Source organism: Sparus aurata, chromosome 16, assembly GCF_900880675.1.
Source record: "Sparus aurata chromosome 16, fSpaAur1.1, whole genome shotgun sequence".
Lineage (NCBI taxonomy): Eukaryota > Metazoa > Chordata > Actinopteri > Spariformes > Sparidae > Sparus > Sparus aurata.
Window position 1 is genome coordinate 22353585 of NC_044202.1, and position 15386 is coordinate 22368970.

At 42.2% G+C, this 15386-nt stretch overlaps 1 pseudogene; it reads right to left on the bottom strand.

The window, feature by feature from the left end:
* Positions 1-5712: 5712 nt before the first annotated feature.
* LOC115566125 (actin-histidine N-methyltransferase-like) lies at positions 5713-14607 on the bottom strand (annotated as a pseudogene).
* Between the last annotated feature and the right edge of the window lie 779 nt (positions 14608-15386).

A 15386-nucleotide genomic window follows, 5' to 3' on the forward strand; every position in this document is an offset into this window, starting at 1 on the left:
ACTCACGTGTTCCTTCAAGCCTACATCAGAGGTCATTCGTTGAGAGATGGAGTTTGTAAAATATTTCGAAAAGCAAGCAGACAGGTCATATAGGTGCAACGTCAGGAATTGCTCCCTCTTTTAAATTTGAGCGAGCGTGGATCAATTTCACCGGAGCTGAATGAAATTTTAGGTGAGCGGAGAGCGGTCTTTGAACGGAGCTGTCTGGTATAACTTTGAGCGATGGAGCGAAGGAGCGAACACCCACGTAAGCGGGGAGCGGAAATTCTCGCCGCTCAGCTCCGCTCACATGCCCTGCTGACGTTAGAGCAGGGGTACTCAAATACAAATCTTGAAGGGCCACATAGATTTTTTTCAATGACTCAAAGGTCCATGTATTGAGGCTGGTCAGGCCACATGCAATAATACTGTAATATTCAAAACAAAATGTCCTTTTCATTGTAAACAACAAAATACGAACAGAAATTAAATGTAATTTCTATTTTAACATAAATTAAAATACATAGTTGAATATTTCCTCTTTTGGTTTGCCTTCAAACATTGTGTCCATCACTTCATGCATTATTTTATTTCATTGTGACATAGATGTGACAAGAATCCTGCTTGCAGCTTGATATGACGATTTCAGTGGATTTATTTGTGTTGTGCTTATCTCTGAATTTTGTGGAAATGTCTCTTCAAAGTTCCTATGCTTCATCTCATAATACCGTTTCAAATTGGGAATCTGTATCACAGCTTTTCCTGGCATATTGTAATGCACCTTGTGGACTGTGGCGCAATGACTCTTGGGTATTCTCTTGGTGTAATTATGGTTCGTGAATGTGTCTGTGAATAAGATGATATGTAAGATGGTTGTGGGTTGATTCACGTTATTTGTTCTTTGATTAAATGGTGTTGAGTTTTAACAAGGATGATAAAAAAAAATTTGGCACCGTGAGTGAAAGGCTGTTAGCCGGGAGAAACTCCCCGCCCGTTAACTCACGTGATTACGTGAAAATACATGATAAAACTGTACTGTACTGACCCGAATATAGGACGACTCTGATTATAAGACGATCTCTCTTTTAAAGCTTTTCTCTTACTGTCAGCGTTTTCAGACGGTCTTTTTGGACCCGCCGTCTTCCGACGTTACACTCCGTAACTCCACATTTCTTGGCTGGTTGACAGTTGTTTGGCGCCTCCGCTGCATTGATCACCATTATCTTAAAATTACCATCATAGCTCCGCCTCAGATGTCTGTTAACTCGCCCCACTTTTGATCTACTTTACTCCGAAAAATCACTGCTTCTCTCCATTTTTCATCTCCTTTCACTTCTTCTCCGCTGTGATTGACAGATAACCCCAGCCACAGCGTCAGTGACGTCTCTACGATAAACTGGCGCCCTCTGCAGTTGCGGTCGCGTAGCGACCCAGACAACTATCAGCATGTGTTAACAGTTAGACCCCGATTATTAGACGACCCCACCTTTTCACATAATTTTCATCGAAAAAAACCTTGTCCTGTATTCGGGTCAATACGGTAATTTGTTTAACCACGTCACACACGGGTAATTTCTCTGACTCTTGCGTTGTTAGATACGAATGAATGCAAATGCATTTATTTCTCTGAGTCCCCGATCTTCACTGTTCACTTTGTTAAACCAGTGTACTTGGAAACACGTTATTTTTAATGTCTTACCACCGGTAAAATGTGAATACGCGAACTGCTCCGAAAACGAAAGTGAAAGGTAAAAAGTTACGCTCGCACCCGTGAGTGACCCACCTGTCTGTGTATCGTTGGCATGGAGACAAGTCCCGGTGTACATATGCTGACCCAACCAAAACACATGGTGAAGGAACAACAGTTCGGGGGCCACAAATAGGAGGCCGGCGGGCCGGATGCGGCCCGGGGGCCGCCTATTGAGGACCGCTGCGTTAGAGTATTTGAATGGGCTGCATGCTGTGAACACCTCACATCACACAGCACCTGCAGGCTGGATGAGTTTAACTGAATGTTAACAGTGAAGTGGTCGAATCTTCAAATAATGTCAAAATGTGCTTTAAATGTAATTGCTGATGCAGCACATTATGAGGATGTAGTCCCACAACCAACAGTCAGCCGACAGACTGGGTGGTGCAGGTGCTGCTGCTCCAACAACTGGCCTGTCTGCTCCACCTGAGCCTGGAGACACTGGAGCCTCCAGTGGGCAGCACACATACACATATCTCCTGTATGTCTCTCTATCAAACCTATTGTTGCAGCTCTACCTTGACGAGCAGGAACAGCTTAATGTAGCGGTTTACTTCATAAATGTTTTATTCATTCTATTGGACATTTTATCCTCCACTTTAATGAGGTCAAGTGAAAAAAGGACAGTTCAGGTTCAGTTGTAAAGGTGAAGGATGTTAATGTATCGGGCTGACATCTGTGCTGGGTGCAGTTTTCAGCAGCTCTAGTTAATTTGGCCTGACGTCTCATTTGATCTATTATTTATGAATGCAGCGGGGACAGCTAAACGTTGCAGTTTACTTCAAAAGGTATTTTATTTTCATGATTTATATACAGTACGCCAAGATGCTGCTGAAATAAAACATATAACCATAGACTGACATGCGATGTGTGTTGTTACTGGAGATATGACTCGTGATGTTTGGTCTCCACACAAGTTATTTTACGAAAGCTTTCTACACGGTTGAGTCGGTCTGACGTGATCACAGTTGAGACTGTTACTGAGAGCTTTTGGACGCAAGTGGATTTGGAAGTCTCTGTAAAGGCCAAACAGCTGTTTAGTGAAAGACTAAATATGAACAACAATATGGCTAACTGTAGCCTCGTGCTATAGACATGGAGAGACATTAAAATATATATGCATGTGTATGTATATATATATGTATGCTGTAGTTCCTGTCTAGTCTGTGCGGCTCTTTGATAGATCTGGCCATCAGCTGTGGTTTTGACCACACAGGCAAGTATGTAAGTTTGTCTGTTAACACACTTCCTATTTGTGGACAGCTGAGTGCTAAACCACAGTTATCTGAGGACATGACCTGGTGTGTGTCTACAGGGCAGGATATGTGGTTACTGCAGGTGTCTTTTCAGCAGTACAGACGGGTGTGATACAGTTCAAGATAAGCTCCATGCATACAATGTTGTTCACCTGTTGCCATAATCACCTTCCCGAGTGGTTTCTTGATGTTAACTTTAAAAGAGACTCGGGTTCTGGTCCATGGGCTCTGCTTTTTATGGTCCGACTGGGCCAAACACAAAACCACAGTGTAGTTTAAAATGAACAGTGGCAACATTTGGTTCCAGGCACATCCAAGTCAGAGCGTCCATAAGTAATTCAGTGTATCGTTGAATTTGTTTGAATTTATATCTTATTATTTGGAGAACACATGGAATACACCAATCACAGATTTCACTCAAACTCCAGAGTGGATCCCTGATGAATGAAGCCTGAACAAACTGACCTGAAAGGACAACACAGTTTATACTGATTTACTTTGTTTATATGTGGCAGACCCTGCCACCTTTATAGCTTCAAACAGTGTTCTGGGAGTTTCTTTTCCTCTGAGAACAGCTTGTTTATTCTCGTGAACACCCAGAGCTGTACAACAACACGTCAATTCGTACTGAGAAAGCGCCAAAAAGGAGCTCGCATGGAGGAAAATGAGCAAAGAAGTCGGACTACCTGGTAAGTCATGGAAATGTGTCTCAGCACAGCATAGCTCTGATCGCTCTGAACTCCATTCAGGGAGCTCAGTGTATGTGAAAAGTTGCAGCATGCGTTCAGACTTTTTACACAGCGGCATTATGTTATTTCAATCAACTTTTGATCCAATTGTCATGTCAGATCACAGAAGAATCTCTTTGTTAAACAGACTAATTGGTCTGAATGCACTATAAGAGACAAGTGTTGATTTGGGGATTCTAAAGATGATTGCATTTAGAAGAGTCTTTGGACTTGAATGGATTCTTGGCTGAACGTAATACATTCAGTCTTAAAATGATTCAGACGGTTTAAACAGATGAACCTGTAAACCTGATCCCTCGGTGTCACCCCGGTGGGGGGGGGGTGACACCAGTGAACACTTGCATTACAGTGCTGCTCTGGCTGGGGCTGCTGCTATTGTATATTAATATGGAATGCAGTTGATAATTCATGGGACAGGATTACTTGGACTACTTGGAGTGCAGGTCCCAGGCCTGCTGACACAGCAAGCGCTAACAATACCGGACATGCCTCGCTCCCCACTGCCCACCCTGATGGCCATTATAATAATATATTCAAGGATTAAAGGGGTTTTACCCATGAATTATAAGTGGGGCAATTCAAAATTTAATTGCCCCCGAATTAAATGATTCAAGATAATGTTTCATAAATTCTTAAAAGGGCCACGGGGCAAAGAAGAGGAAAATACATGAAATAAAGGTTTTTCTCCCAATAACAGGAGAAGAGAGAGGAACGGCCTCCTGTCTCTGGAGAAGGGCTCGATCCAAAGGCAGAAGAACAACAGTACGCATAAGAGATGAGAGATGAGATGAAGTTTAATGTCCGACAGCTTCAGGACGATTCCTTATCGACGCTACGCTCTTTTTACACCGACAGGAGAGCCAAGATTCACTGACAGTCCGGGCAGGTATCTGTATCTGTTTATGAGCAGCTGCAGTGTTCTGGTTCAGATCTCAGTAACCCTGTGGGTCTTCTGAGAGCAAGTATCAGATTTGTCGAGGAATTCCAACCGTTTTTGTTGCACAAGCACCAACAGGTCATGCTTGACACACATCCAGGGAAGCAGTGGAGTGGACACGCTGCCATTACTGCAGTGGTGTCTCCCAACAATATCTGTGCATTTGAATGAGAGATGTCCTACGTTAACCTTTACTTTCTATGTAACATGTATGTAAAAGAGTCCTGTAGAGTCCCTGGGCTAGAGGAAGTCCAAGAAGTTCAACAGAAGTGGATCAAGAATATTATGATCATGATTATAATGATCGCTAACATTACTTACCAATGTGATATTCCTGTCGTGTATTTTCTCTGTGTCTCCATTATCTTTCAGGCCATTGTCGTGGTTCATTTCTAATATGTACAATCTGAATAATGTTAAGATCATCCACATAAGGCACCTTCATCAGTAAAAGGAGCTACTGTCTAACTCTCTCTTCAATCCGACTATGCTCCCGTCACTCTTAGCAGGCAGCAGGCAGCAGTAATGGAGCTCTCCTGGTATTATCACAACGCAATCTGCAGTTTATCTGATGGAGATGAAAAAAGTAAGTTTCAATTCATCTGCAACCACGTCATCAATCAGGTCATCAGATAGAACAACACTGCTTTGTTACTGGCCAGTGATGTCAGCAGAGATTTATATGTCAACATTAGCGGCCTGTGCTTCTGCCCAGCTAGCTGCACTGATAAGAGGAGCAGTGCCAACAGCAGCAACATCACTGCTAGACTTCAGTTAAATGTTGGACGTCATGTGCCATCAAAGGGGGAAAGCAAGAGACTATCATGTCCACATATGGAGGACTAAAAAAGTAAAAACATAGCATACACTTAAACTCATGTAGACATTATATAGGTGGGCCTTCTCTTAGTTGGCTAAAATATGATTGGCTGCTGACGTCTACAGCAGTGCATTGCTTAGAGGCTAGCAGGTAGATCTTACATTGGTATTTGTGAATGGATTGAGGCTTTGATGATTTAAATGTTACGACAGTAGTCTTGGTTTAAAGAGATTTCAAATGTGTCTTTATTCATTGCACCACCTTCTTCAAACAATACAATGACAATGAGTCCTTCCGCTGAAAGTGATTCTCTTCATGGACAGCACTTACCCACGGTTCACTCTGTGTTTTAAAGGGTACACGAGACACCGGACTCTAATCTCAAAACCATCAGACTGTCAGAGCAACGTGAGCAGAGTCGTCAGTTGAGAGTGTTAAAAGTCCATTCTTCATTTTGGGAACACCAGTTTGTCAGAACAATTAGCTGACTAAACTAGTGAACTAATTAACTAAATACCTAAACTGGCAGTAACGCATTACTCAGTAATATATTACCGTAATATTATTTTCCCCATGTAGTGTAAGGGATTAAAATTTTAAAATCAGTAATATTATTACAGTTATTATTGTAAGTAACACAGCGTTCCCAGATTTTTTTTTTTTTTTTTTTTGTTCTTACGATGACGTGTACACATGACAGGTCAGGGCAAGTTAAACTACAGAACCTGGGTTCAGAGCGGGACAGGGTCATGGACAAGATCCAAAAAAGATTTGTTGCCAGGTAAGTAATAGACGTTACCTTTGTAAAAGTATTATAGTTATATAACAGTTTCCATTACTAAGTACTTTTGATAACAAGTAATAGGTATCATCATTACTATGTAATGGAGTAATAAGTAGAGTAACTTATTACAGTTCCTGAGTAACTTACCCCACACTGTCAATCACATGGTACAGTGGTTGTGTATGTGTGGAGATGGTCACCACGTTCACTGTTCATTCAGGCATCAAACTTGGTACAGTTGAACAGTTTGGGGCCCCGAACAGCTTCTCAGATACTGCGAGATACTTACTACAGTGTGTGATGATGCATATGCTCTCATCATGTTTGGTTCAGGTGGGAAGACTCAAAATACTTCGTTTGTTGATGGCTAAATGTAAAATGGGCGCCATGAGACGTTTTTCAGGATGTCGTCATATCGGGAGGAAGCTCAGTGACCCAAACTGTTCACCTGTACCACGTTTCACCTCAGATTTGGCACACATCATTCTGGACTATAGGACTCGTATGAATCAGCTGAGCAACTATATGTTCTGATGGACAGTGACGTGAGGAGGTAAGCTCAGAAACATTAGTAGGATCTAGACTTTAGATTATTTTTGTCAAACTATATCTTTCAAGTGCTGTTCATGTAAAAGCGAGCCGCATACAATCGCATCGTTAACAAAACTGTGTCCCTACATCAGTGTGGTGGAGACGAAACCTCATTATCTCACCACCGCTAAACACAAAGGGTGAATAATGAGGTGAGAGAAAACGTTAGACTGGAAGTACACATTGCCATATTTTATACAATGGGGTAAAATGTTGTCATTGATAGGAATTACAACCAAAGTGCACATTTTTCATCCACACTGCGTTGACCGTCAGGGCTTCGGTGGTATAGGCTCTTTGTATCAGTGCACAGACAGTTATCGGGGGCCCCACAGTGAACAAACTGCTCCCGTGTTTTCCGTACAAAAAAAATTGTCGTGTTGAAATTGCCTCATTTTAAAAAAGGCAGCTGAACAAAAGCTTCCAACCGTGATCTTACATGAGATGTCATCATCTTGTGTCTCACCGAGTCCCTCAGTGTCGTTTATGGCTTTCTCACGGGCAATAACAGTGATCACTCGGTCACTCATCACTCCCTTTTGGTGACATCAGCAGATAATCACTGCATGTAAACTGAGTACATTCATAAAAATACCTTTTTAAAAACACAAATAAATCAAAATTCTTTTGTTAATGGAGGACTACAACTATCTAATGAGGAAAAAATGAACTATCTGAGGGTAAAACTCTGATTCATTGAGGAAACAGAAAACATCTTCCACCTTGATCTGTACTGATCCCCAACAGGTACCATCAGCTTAAAACTACTGTTTTCATCAGTTAATGAGAACATTTTCGGTTTTCTTCAGTTATGTTGCTTGAAATGATCTTAAACTAGGAAAAAGGGAATCGAGGGCAGTGATGGTCTGAACTCAGCAGCACAATACAAAATGCACTAGAGGATACGATTGTCAACTCAAAACATAGTGGACATATATGGAGACAAACTGCAGTAATAAACCATCCAATTCACAAGATCAGAGAAATTTTGGCTTTGCGGAAATAACATTCACCCAACTCCATTTTATTCTTTTCTCTCCACCTAACGATGTTAACTGGACCCAGTTTATGGTTCCAGCTCGCCGTCTTTCCTGTGCTGCATGCCTCTAAAATGTTTCGATGTAAATCTTTGTTCCAAACTTAAAACAGAAGCTGATTTTAATCAAAAAGTTGTGCACAGAAGGCTGAGGGGCACACTGGCAGCATTCTAAACAAGTTCAGCTGTGAACAACTCAGAAAAGCCCACTGGATGAACATACACAAAAGGAAAAGTTCTGCAACTTTGAATTACATTTTTCAGCTTCTATACTTCCGAGTTGTTTAAGAGACACACACACACCAAAAGAAATAAAATAAATAGCATGGGCTGTGGCAGTAGGTGGGTGACACTTATTCACTGTTCTCTTTGGGATTGTCCTCAGTCCGAATGGCACTTAGATCGGCCGTTTCCCTTTGGCCCTTCTCGGTTGAACTTCCAAATGAGTCCAAAGCTGAATTAACATCTTTCCTGACCTTCTCCTGCACTGGCTGTCTGTTAGCCTCCATATCCATCTCATAAAGAACCTTCTCCCCATTCAGAAGGTGACTGTGTTCCTCCACCTGGATCTCCTGGCCTTCCTCCACCTCCTCCAGCTTGCGCAGGATAATAGGGAAGCTTTGCATCTGCCCCTGTATTCTCCAGCAAAGCGATATCGCTTTCCTCGTAGCGAGGCAATGGAGCGCCCTCTTCTAATTTCTTCTCGAAGTGCAGGCGTTTGGCCCGTCCACTGGCCGATGCCTTCTCCAGGATCTGCTTCTCAGCCTGGCGGAGCTGTATCACCACGCGAGAATGGAGAGACAGATCAGGTTTCTCCAGCAGGGACTGGTCCTCCTACAAGAGACCAGGCCAAGAGTTTAGAGGTACAGAAAGAAGGGAGAAAGAAGGAGGAGAAGATGAAAAAAAGGGCTTAAGAGGTAATAGAAAATAAATTCCCAAGTGCAAAGCTCATACTCCATATTTCTGACTTTGGAATTCTTATTTTAGTAGTTTTCCAGGTTCAGCAGTTATGCCTTTAATTGGCACCATATGAGATTCAAACACATTTGGCTGAGGACTTTGTTTTGACGACCCTTCCTACAAGCTTCTTTGTTTGAACCTTAGTGAACCCGTGACACCCTCTGCAATCAGAAGCAAACTTTCAACATGACTTCAATTCAAGACGACTAACCTCTGATGTGGTCCTGTAGTCTTGAGAAGCAGAGCAGCTCGGGTCTCGAGGAATGTCCACAGCTTGATCTCGTTCTCCCAGCTGACGGGGAACTCACTGTTGCCCAGAGTGAAGATCTTTTTGATGGCACGGTCTCCAAGCAGGTAGTCCTTCAGCTCCTCTGAAATCAAACTAAGTGTTAGCATCTCTTTTACAGAAACCATTAAACGGCTGCAAGAGGACCATTAGTAAATAGTAGTGAAGTGGAAGTTGAACATGAAGGGCAAGGGGTTAGTAAGACATGTCCACTTACAGGAAGGCAGCTCGTTTCTTCTTCCCATTAACGACACAATCAAAACAGACAGACAAAATCCCAAGACTGAATTACATACAATTACTCAACACAACTTCTATCTGGTCAATTTCAAAGCTTTGAGTCACGATGATAACAATAGCAAGAGCAATGTCACCCATATGTTACTCCAGTAATCATTATGATGGACAAAGTCATGAGGGCTGTACGTAAAACATAGAAACATGAGATGTTTGACCCCCATCTTGGTTTCTAGGAACCAAGTAGACCCCTGAAGATTTCTCACACAGTCTCTCATGAATATGATCTCAACATCTCATCTGATCCTGACAGACAGGTCTGAGACATGTCGGCTTAGCTTAGCGTACTTAGCGACTTGAGAAAATAGAGAAAGCCATCAGGGTTTTGTTGTATTAAAGACATTTGAGATGCTCTATGTAGTAGATGTATAAGATAACCAACTAACCAAAAGAATGGACACGAGTGAAAACATAACCTCACTGACAGAAGAAATTGTTAAAAGCTAAATCTCTACAGATTTGTTAATGGATTTGAAACTAGCAGATTGGATACAGGATTCAGATGTGATAAATGCTAAGGCCTTAACTGTCATAGTTTCAGGCTGACAAAGATGACATTAAGAATCCTCTCCATTAACACCGCTGCAAAACATCAAAGTCTGGGTGTATTAATATGCAATCAAAGTTTCTTTTGTGTAAAACCTTTTGCTAAACCAGCCAGACATGACCTTCCAACACTGCCTGAAGATAATTTGGGTCAAGACCAACATTTAAATTTCATAATGTTTAAAACAATAAAATAAAGACGGATAGCCTTTCCCTCTCTTCTGAATCCTTTGTCCTGCTGCCTTTGATCCGAGGACCTAAACATGGCTTGGTTACACTGCAGCGCCCAGGGTGTGTGTGTGCACACTATTCTATCATGTCCTACACACACAGACACACATACACACACACACATCTAATGGTGTTAGGGCTGTTTTAAAAATTAACATGCAGCAAAAAATCTGAATAAAATATCACTCTGGGTCCTGAGGACAAGTCCTCTGACGGAGGCGTAAGTGGCCTTGTGTGCCTGGGGATTTATGACACGGATGCCATTTCTGCATACATGCCGATGAATATTGCAAACCTCCCCGGTGGATTGCTCCTTCCACACATCTGGTGCACTGCCTCAATTAAGGAGCTCGCGAATGGACAGGCCTTACTCTTCCTCTCTAATTCTACCTCCTACTCCTCGCCACCTTCTCTCCTCCACTGATATGTGAAGCAAACGGTAGCGACGATGGTCTCAGTGTTTTGGCTTTGAGGGTCTACAGGGAATGTCTTGCTGCTGGTATTTCACAGTGTGTAAGTGTGTGTGTATGTTGGTGTATGTGTCAGCGTCTTACCCTCTGTCATGCAGAAGACTCTGAGGAAGGCGAGAAGCTGGGCTGATATGGGGGGTTCATTACAGTGGAGGGCAAAGATACAGGACCTGAAAAGACAACACACAGACCAATGTGTTAGTATTAAGAAGGGAGGCACAATGGGACCCACACAACAATAATAGATGTCGTCAACAGAGACCAAACGTTTCCCTCAAAGGCAAACACTTGGCAGCAGTGGTGAGAAGCTGCTTTATAACAGGCAGAAACCTCGAGCAGAACCGGACTCTGTGGCGTTCATCAATGGATTAACATTATTCAAAGTCTTTCAACAGTCGACAATATAAAGAACGAACTGATCAAAGATTAAATAAAAGATAAGATTAAAGTGTTACAGGTTTCCTTAGGTAAAGTAAGAATAATAATCTGACTGATTTGGCTTTAAAACTCAGCAGGCAAAGACAAAATTAAAAATCAGAAAGTTCTACACCCAAAAAAGTAAAAGAAGTATAAATTGTCGACTCCACCTCTGTCTGCAAATCACGTCATTCTATCACAGGAAATTCTTGTATTTGTTGGGTTTCTCTAAACATAATATTAATGTTGCAGTTTGGAGTATTTCTCAGGTTAGCAGCCTGACAGAAAATATATGAAACAAGTGTAATCCAGGACTCAGCAGAAACCATTCAGCATCATAACATTACACACTGAGGTAATTTGGAAGAGGACAGTATTTCCCCCCTATTTCAGCAAAATGATCGATGTGGCGATCCGTAGCACAGGGTCGACAATATTACACCACACAAACACATTACAGCCACCTCCCCGCTCCTTCTATTAAATTATTCCTCTGTCCACTGCTCCAGAGCATCCAGCTCAGGGAAGTTAACTCTTTGTTGGAAATGCTGAACTCTAATGCAGTGTGTTCCAGGGTTTTGTAGAATTAGAGGGAAAAAACTTACAACAAAAATGTAAATGAAAAGTCACATGTGCTTTTACACCGGTCAAAAATCCCAATTAAACCCGCCAAGATCAGGCTTTTGTGTGCAATATGAATGTCTACACTCTGCATTTACACCCGCTTCAACTGACTCTACAGTAGACTAAAGATCCTTATCACATTGGCTTGGCTTTGATCTAAACAGAAGACCCAGGTGGCTAAACTCCACTGCAGGAAGTGATGGTGCTTTATCAACACCCGGTGGTGGAGCATGAATAAGGAATTTGGGATGCGGTCTATTCAAGAGCCCCGTTCATTCCTATTGACTTGACTTCCCGGGTATGAAAATACCTGGAACTGAGCCGGCTAACATCTGGTTTAGCACCTGGCTAACCTGAATGGGGATAAGATAATTGTGGAGCTTTTCTAGACTTTCCAAACGTCATTAGACCGAATGGCTCAAATAATCACAGTTAAACGAGTCGTGCCGAGCTGCCGTTGTTGTGACGCTTAAAAGAGTGTATCCACCGTTTTACAGATGCTTCTTTCACAATGGGTCTGTTGGTGTTTTCTCCTCTGTTACAGTGGTTTCTGGTGCATTCATGACGTGAATGAGACATCAGTGACATACAAACACCACGCTTCGGATAAAAATCATAGATGGGCTGCCTTGCTGCAGCAATTGGGAATGTGGTCATAAGGTGATTCTTAGTGAGTATACCCCTGTGCAGACCTGCTAATATTAGTGGCAAAGTGATATCAGACTGATAATGGAATAAGGGAGAAGCAAAATGAGTGATTTCTACATTGTACAAAGACTCTGATGGTAACACTCAACATCTCAATGAGGCCCAACACTAAATCTGATGCTGTATCCTTTGAAAATGATCTACGAGCACATCTGTCAGTTTAATAGAGCACAATGGCAACAACAGGGATTGTTTCATTTAATTTCCACTGTTGAGATTTAGACTGTCATCAATAAGAGATTAAAAGGTGTCTGATTAAAAATGCAGAGGAGAGAATGTTGCATAAAATTAAGGGGCAAATGATAAAACGATTAAGCTTCTTGATGATCAAAGTGCTGGGGAGGACGGTAACTTGATACTTGGGGGGCTGGAAGAAAACAAAGAAACTGCTGCAACATTTATATTATGTGTTTCACTGACGCCAAAGGGAGACCATAACTGGTACACGTAGCAGAATGGAAGAAGCCTCTTGGATGGCAGCATTTCATCCACCACAGAGTTTTACATGTGGGAGCTAGGTGTCCCTAAAGGTATGATCCTAGAATCATCCCTGCCAAAGTGGCAGTGGAAAAGCCCCAACTGTGTTTGTAGAGAGCTAGAAAGGGAAGAGGAGGATTTTTTGTCCAGTGACTGGAAAACAAAAAGCCTGTCAACAGTAAAAAGAGTCAGACATACGCTGGGATACCGGCTCGTGCCAGCACTTCGGCCTTCATGGCATAGAGGCGTTCGCTCTTACTGACGCCCAGCTTGATCTTCACTCGGTCGTGAGCGTTGTCTTGAAAGAAGAACCCATTGTGGATGACAAACTCTGCATTGGATCTTGTGCCGTAGAAGATGTAGATCTGCAAGAAGAATAAATCATCAGCATCAACACCGCCATTATCACCTGTCTTGATGGCATGCACTAAGCGAGCCTGTGAATATGAGGAGCAGGCATTTTCCTTGCAAATTTAAAACTTGTAGTCTTCAGGCCTCACTGATAAATGTACTCAAGTGATGTCATTTGAGTCAGCGGCACTACATAAGAGTTCTTATCACAACACAAATCTCTCTTTGTGTTTGGATGGAGGAGAGTGCAGGGCTGTAGTATGTCCTCTGTAGTCAGTCTTCACCTGTACACTGAGGTCATGTCCTCCTGTTTGGAGTTTTAGCAACCCTGGTAGAGTTTATATTGTACATTCAAACCAGCAACTGTAATTGTTTAACAATGAATGCAACAACTCCCGTGATGATCCCACGATATTACAAAAGTCAACACGCTTTGTCTAATCTTGTGATTTTGATTGAGAGAGCCCAGCTGAAATTAAATACTGAGCATTTACATTGACTTGTATGAAAAATACAAATAATTTTAGCCTCTCTTTTAGGGGGCAAGGACTTTGAGTCATGACTTGAATTGTTGCTTGTGGCCCTGGTTCCACTGAGAAATTGGTTCAATGCTAATAGCATAAACCACCGCTCCAAAGAATGCAGGTAATCAAAAAATACAAACATTTTAAAATCGATTTTGGCATCCGTCTTTCATTGTGTGTTTTCTATTCACCTGGATTTCCATAATTCTCTGACTGTTGAAACCAACCTTGAACTGACTGAGTCTAAGAACAACAGGTGTGATACTGGTTAGTGTTAGGGAGAAGCAAGACACATGACAAAGTCCAAGGAATAAGTTGCAGTGGGTTAGGGTAGCGAGTCACTGTCTCTTCACCTGTTCGTTCTCCTTGTAGTCCTGCAGTGCCACACATTCGCAGCGATCGTCCTCCAGGTTGTAGCCAGTGGTGATCTGCGGAACAACAACAACTTTTACTAATTCAACGTAAAAACGTAAACATATCTTCATGTTTCCCCACTTAATTTCTTAATTCTTTTGATTTGTAAGAGAAGTGCAAAAAAACAAAATACTGAACACATATGGTGTAGCATTCTGAACTAAACTTTTTAAGCCTTGTGTGTAATTATGTCAAGTCAGTTTGTAATGTACGCAAGTGTGTGAGAGTGAGATAAAGGCTTTACCAGTCCATTTGTGTGGTTACACATGTCCCAGAGGGGGATGAGGGCCAGAGTGACCCGGCTGCCGTCCTCAGTGGGGATCTGGTTCTGACGGGTCATCACAGAGGACACCGCCCACCTGTCACAAACAATCAACCAATCCACAATTGTTACAGTCAAGTTTGTTTACTGCACTGACATCCTGCACAATACAGCTTCATTAAGAAGAAGGAAGTTCAACTCTAACAGCATTATTGCCAAAGAGAGAGAAGGCTTGCATCAGATGAGGATGGAGAGAGAGTGATGGGGGATGGAGGGAGGGTAGATGAGAAGAAGAGTGGAGGACAAACAGAGCAGAAAAGGAGGAAGGAAATGGAGAGAGAATGGCAGCAAGGAGAGACTGAAGGAATAATTCATCACTGGCCCATTTTCTTCACTCCTTTAACATGCAATAACTAACCTAATGAAGAAACATGGTTGATTACCACTTGGTTGTTGTGTTTTGTATTTTGACAGTTATCTCCAGTTATGTTAACATTGTACTCTTCAAGTTAGTTGGTGAAATCTGAAAACAAGTCATTACTTTAATGAAGTCGGATGGACCAAAGAACACGAGCAGTCAGACGATCGGTCAGGTTATCTGACACAGTATGAACTAGGGGTGAAAACATTTCCCTTGTGAATCATATTTCACACATTCGAAATTGTGAATATTGTGCATCAGGGATCATATTCATGGTTTCTCCACGCTATGTTTAACGAACCCACAACAAAGCCCAATGGTGCTCAGTATAGTATTGATGGTATCAAAAGCTGGGACAGTCCCAGACCAGGACTCAAACAAGGGGCTGCTGCACATGGGACGCCCGCTCTACCAGCTGTGGCTCACCGACAGCTTCAAGTTGAGTAAAATGGTACAGTAGGCCAAAGTTAAACCAATAATCCAGAAAGTAAAGTAA